General features: G+C 41.9%; 1 pseudogene; it reads left to right on the top strand.

Annotated features, from left to right (window-relative positions):
• The first annotated feature begins 5,333 nt into the window (after window positions 1-5,333).
• Window positions 5,334-6,008, top strand: LOC124664172 (annotated as a pseudogene).
• Window positions 6,009-6,284: the final 276 nt, after the last annotated feature.

The following is a 6,284-nucleotide window of genomic DNA, read 5'->3' as shown; positions in this document are numbered from 1 at the left end:
ATATTTGAGCTCACTGAAAAGTTTGTTCTGTATTATTTCTGCAAACTAGTTTTCTCCTCTACCATTCTTTTTGGTATTACCTTGTTTATGTTTCTCATCTGTTTATTTTGGATAGTAACTTGGCTGGACAATGGTGAAAAACAATAAGAAAACACACCATTTTTCAGGACTGCCTGGTGCGCTCAATGTGCTATGCTGTCAAATGTAATATTGATATATTGCTCCCCTGATATCCTCCGAAATATAATTTCTCTTTTTTTGTGGTTCAGATTTAATTTGCAGTGTCAATATTATCTGTTTGGTTCATGCTTGTCCGGTGACAAAATTTTACTAATCATACCATCTTTCTAGACTCATCGGTCTCGCTATGTGTTGTCATTCTCCAATTCTGGGGCTAGATTGAACAACTTTCGGCGATCGACAAGTTATGAGTCTTTGTCTTTGGCCTTGATCTTGCTAATGCCTTTCCTGTTTCTTTTGCATAGTATTTGGTCTGGACCATGGTGAAAAATATGAACAAATAAACACACCATATTTCGGGATTAATTCGTGCATTCCATGTGCCATGCTATCAAATCTGCATTCTGATGTTTAAATTAGCAATTTTGTTTTTCTTACTAAATTAGCAATTAGTAAGAGGTAAAATCCTATCGATTATCATTTGCTGCCCGTCAAGCGCAGGGGCGTCTGACTTCTCATTTACGCCACCAAAAATTCGTTCATTTTTCTTAGTTACATAGCCACATCCTTACCAGTCCTGCAGGGTAAAGATTCACATTAGGTGCATACCAGAAGTAAACTAATTATTTTGAAATAAATATTATCCTTTAGTATAGATGAAGGTACATAACATATTTTAGATACCCTTACTGTCAATGTTGCGACTCTTGAGCAATTATTCTTTGTAAATTGCAAGTATTTTCACAACACATTTTGCATCGGAGATAAGCAAATTAAATGGATGTCTTTCAAACTTCTAACTTAACATATATATGTTGACAAGGTGTCACATCATCTTCTAAATTTCCCTGGCAAGATTTCTAACCATATATTGTGCAGATAAATTTACTTGGTAATTGACAACTATAGGAAAGCTTATCTTCTGAATCTAAAAAATTGTAATGATATATATGTGATACAGACATACATTACTTGGTCCTCACTTGCTAAACTGGTGTCTGACTAATCATTTTGATTTTCTCAGTGAATTTTATGTATATGGAAGTATTTCAAAACACTAAATGAATGGTGCCAAATTAGTACTTCTTAATATTTACTAGTGACCCTCTGTACGTGAATTTTCTGAATAAAGCACAATGAAAACTCACCTAATGTGCTTGACAGTGATGCCGGCTGCTGGGGAGCTTCTGGATCCACCATTAGTCTAATAAACCAACCACAATATGCATATTTCGTTACTTGGTTTCAGCCAAACTAAAATCTTTATCGATCAATATTTATTCTGCACTAGTGTTATTTTCAAGTTAATTTGTGTGACTCGTCAGCTACCATATGCTATTTTCAAGTTTGGTTGTGTCACTAGTCAGCTACCAGATGCCCTGTGCTACCAGGTATGCTCACTACTGAAGGAACTTATGCATGTGAGGCTGATGTTGGAGTGATAAGATTTCTGTGCATATTGCTATCAGAACGTATCCGTAAGTGTTCGCCCCAAAGTGTGTCATTGAGTTGGCTGTATGTTCTTTATATATTAGTGTAGAACAAATGATATTAACTCATCTGATGCTATGGGAATCGTGTAGTTTGTAAATTTGGGGCTCTACTTAACTCATCTTCGATGATGGAATTGTTATGGTCTGTCATGATGTTAGTGAGGTGCATCTGATTACTAGTTTGTGTGACTTTGGGGCTTGTTGTTTTAATCGATGGTAATATCCATCCATACTTTGCAGGGAAGCAGGATAGAATTGTAGATGGAGTTGGCCAGATCCGTCATGACCTAGCCATGCGTTGTTACCGCTGCTGGGCTGGCTGTGGCCTCGCACGAGGTGGTAGGCCCTGGCCGCCCTTGGCTTATACTACCTCCATTACCTACAGGTTTCCTGTCTGTCGTGAGATGGAAGCGAGTTCACCGCGCCTCGGGCGTGGTCTTGTTATACGCCTTGAGGTGTTAGGGAAAGTTGGAGAACATCCATGAGCCCAAGATGGCTGGTCTTGGACGATATGCTTGCACATCACATACAGGTAGAACTTGAGTAGTCCTAACCGCTTGTCAGTTGTGTGTGCTGTTCGGCTGCCATACCTATTTTACTCTTAGCAATGGTAAGAACTGGTGAGAATTTCTTGTCCGTTGGCTTGCAGGTATTTGGCGAGCGAAGCCTTCTTTGGACAGTGGTAGCTGGATGTGATGTTGGAGCTGTCAGCCGTCGTGGTGTTCGTGAAGGGGAGAAGTGGATTCGGCCTTTATGCAACAGCAGTGGAGGAGCAGAGGTGGCCAAGATGTTTTTTTTAACCTGAGAATGGATGGTGTTTCTCTGATCTGGGCGCATGTGTTAAGTAGCTACTATATATTTGAAATGATTCGAAAGTTTCACACGCGTAAGAAGTAAACTTCATGTATGTGTTATTACACCCTACCGAAGGAACTTATGCATGTGAGCCTGATGTTGGAGTGATAGATTTATGTGCATATTTGGATATAGCTACAACATATCTGCAAGTGTTCACCCCAAAGGGCATCGTTGAGTTGGTTGTCTCTTCTTTCTATATCGGTGTACGCCAAATGATATTAACTCATCTTTGATGCTATGGGAGTCGTGTAGTTTGCAAATTTGGGGCTCTACTTAACTCATATTTGATCCTGGAATTCTTTCAGTCTGTCATGATGTTAGTGTGTTGTATCTGCTTGCTTGATTTCGCTTAGTATGTATTTGTTCTTCTGTGTCAGTCATAACTTCATGTATGGGCTTGTTATCTTAATTGATGGTGATGTTCATCCATGCTTTGCAGGGAAGCAGGGTAGAAGATTAGCTGGAGCCGTCCGGATCCGTTGTGACCAGGCCATGTGTTGTTGCGGCTGCCAGGGGCCCACTGTCATGTGATGGCGACGAGTTCGCTGCGCCTCAGCCAGGGTCTTGTTCTACACCTCGGTGTTTTAGGTGAGCCCATACGTGGAGCACTTGAAGGACGTGCTAGGGCAAGTTGGAGAAGATCCGGTCTTGAACGATATACACATCCAGGTAGAACTTGAGCAGCCCTTACCGCTTGTCAACTGTGTGTTGTTCGGCTGCCATAATATTTTATTTTTAGCAATGGTAAGAGAATTGGTGAGAATTTCTTGTATGTTGTTCTGTCCTGCAGGTAATTGGCGAGCCGAGCCTTCTTTCGCCAGTGGTAGGTGGACGTGACACCGGATATGTCAGCTACCGTGGCACTCTCGTGAAGGGGAGAAGTGGATTCGGCTTTCATGAACCTGCAGCAGTAGGGGAGTAGCAGATATGGAGCCTGATTGGTTGTGGAAAGTACTCCCTCCATCACGTAATGCGCCGCCGGCCATCTCGCCCTTGTTGCTCCCCTGCTCCTTCTAGCTGCCCTCAGCGCTGCTCGCCTCCACCATCTAGCTCCCCGTGATATGCCGACTATGAAGACACAGCCGACCAAGGTTCGACTTTCCTTTCAAATACATCGACGCCGCCTGGCTTCCCCATGCCGACTTGCCGGATATGCGAGCAAAGCTTCTGGATCTGCTCTCCGACGGCGAGGAGAAGGTCCAGTCAGCATCCTCGTTCTTCAACGATGACACCGAAGCACTGGAGAGGAGATGGCGGGCCAGGGGACAGGGCACTTCTCCATGTCACCGCCGGCGACCTCGTCCGCGAAGAGCTCGCATCCTTTTCTTTGCGAAGAGCTCGCATCCACCGGCCCAAGATCCCTGCAGGTGAGGATCTCCATCTCCCGTCACACCTGGTTCCATGTCTGGCGAGAAGTACAGATCAATAGATGATTTCAGCTGAGAAGTTTAGGTTTTTGGGTGTCGAATTGAATCAGGTATAACTCGTATTATTAGACATGTGCCTAATTAGTGCGGTACCAAGTGATTCACGAAGAATGTTAGCTGAGAAGTACGGGGTGAATAACTTTTGGCTGTGCATATCGTGAAAGCTAAATAAATAATCAGAGAGGTAAAATGCAAAATTAGGTAGCTTTAGTTGTTCTTAAATTTGTTTCCCCATTCAAACCAGAAATTGTTCTTTAATCATTGTTGCTTTAGAAATTCTTCTTTAACTGTCTATTTCATTGGGGAGTTCCATGTATGCATTAATATATTTACCAATCTGTTGGCTCTTTTTGTTTTGTATGCGCAAATATTTTCTGATTGAAGTTGTATTTACCAAGCCTTTTGTACAACTTACCACCTAGATGTCTACAACTTGAAAAGTACTTAGTGGCAATGCCTGTTTTGTTTTCTAGGTTGAGATTAAGAGAACTTTGGAACTGCTGTTGAGCACCACATATCAACCTGAGTCCAGATTCATACTTCAAGAGAACATATTTCCCAACAATGTTTCTATATTAAGCCAGAGTAAACCCACCTCCTACAGTCATACCTCCAACTCTAAATTTCTTGTTCTGGAGATATAGCATTGCTAGCTCCTAGGACTGTATTTCTTAACTATGTAGGCATTGCAAGTTCCTCACAATTCTTGACCTGTGAAATGTCTTTACTGAATCATCGGACATCGCCCGGACTCGTCGATGCCCGAGCAAGCTTCCAAAGTGGAATTTCGATGGCTCCAAGCACTTGCCCAAGCCATGGGTGACAACAGCCAAGTCATCCTCTCGGTATCCCCTCGAGCAGGAGTACACCCTTCTTCAGAAATAGTAAGTCAAAAACTTTGTTGTGAATGCTAGATGTTAGCTCAGCACTTGGTGATAACCAGTTCAAAAATGCTGAGCTTGACTGAGTAAATCATAACTTCCACTATAATTTTCATACTCCTGCGAACTTTTGGTGACTACCACTGGTGTTTATTAGATATGTACTCCAATATTGTCTTGTATTGTCTTGTTAGTACCGGAGGTACTGGTGTTAAAAACCTCAGCTCCACTATTTTGCATTATTAGGTACCTACTGTGTCAATAAAAACCTACAAAGAGAGTATTTGATATGATTATTTACTGTATTATTGGGAATATTGAGTCAGCCAATTTCATTTTCTGTGAACTCAAGGTTACTAATGCATTATTAGTTCTCAAAGATACTTGTTGAAGCTGATTTATTATGTCCTCATCAATAATTTGCATTTTATCCCCCGTGTGTTCTCATTTGTGTTAACTTGGCCGGAAGAGGTAACAAAGGGGCACCAAGAACTATGCTGATCGCAAAGCTCCAGCATCGCAACCTCGTTCGACTGATTGGTTGCTGCATTTGTGGGCAAGAAAAGATACTCATATATGAATAAATGGCGAACAAGAGCCTGGACTTCTTTCTGTTTGGTATGCACTTAACTTATATGTGAGAATGGAAGTTCCCTAACTTTCAAGGAACAGAAACAAACTAATTTATCTATGTTATCAGACAAATCTAGGTACCGCATAATCAAAGGGATTGCCCGAGGCTTGCTGGACCTTCACCATGAATCGAGATACAGGATCGTCCACAAAGACGACATGCAATATTCTTCTGGACAAGGACATGACTGCTAAAATTTCAGACTTCGGAATGGCAAGGATATTCAGTAGCAACGACTCTTAAATCAATGCGCTTCGACTGGTTGGCACATAGTAAGTAGCTACAAAGTTTCGACAAACAGTTCAAAAACCTTAAATTGATGAATGACAATGTCAGTCCCCGACATGGATGATCTTTACATGATTCGTGCAGTGGCTAGATGGCTCCCGAGTACGCCGTGGACAGGGTTTTCTTGGTGAAATCCGACATGTTTAGCTTTGGCGTCATAGTGCTGGAGATCATCACCGGTATAAGGAACAGAGGTGTCTACAGCTACTCCAACCACCTGAACCTTCTAGCACATGTAAGATCCTGAACAAATCTCATCACCAAGACCTACATAAGCACTTCAGTTTCTCACTTACCAGTTAATTTGACACATGATTCCTTCCGGTAAATGCATACAAACCTAGAGAACATGAAACTGGGTAGACGGCCTGAACAAATCTCATCACCAAGACCTACATAAGTAGTTCAGTCTCAATTCTCAAGGTGGTTCTCGGTGTTAGAGATGTATTCCCAACCCTCATCACCGGTAGTTAAGAAATAGTGAAGTCTAAAATTCATAGTCAACTGTATCTCTCTTTTGATA

Source organism: Lolium rigidum, chromosome 6 (genome assembly GCF_022539505.1).
Source record: "Lolium rigidum isolate FL_2022 chromosome 6, APGP_CSIRO_Lrig_0.1, whole genome shotgun sequence".
NCBI lineage: Eukaryota > Viridiplantae > Streptophyta > Magnoliopsida > Poales > Poaceae > Lolium > Lolium rigidum.
This window is presented reverse-complemented; position numbering and strand designations above follow the sequence as displayed.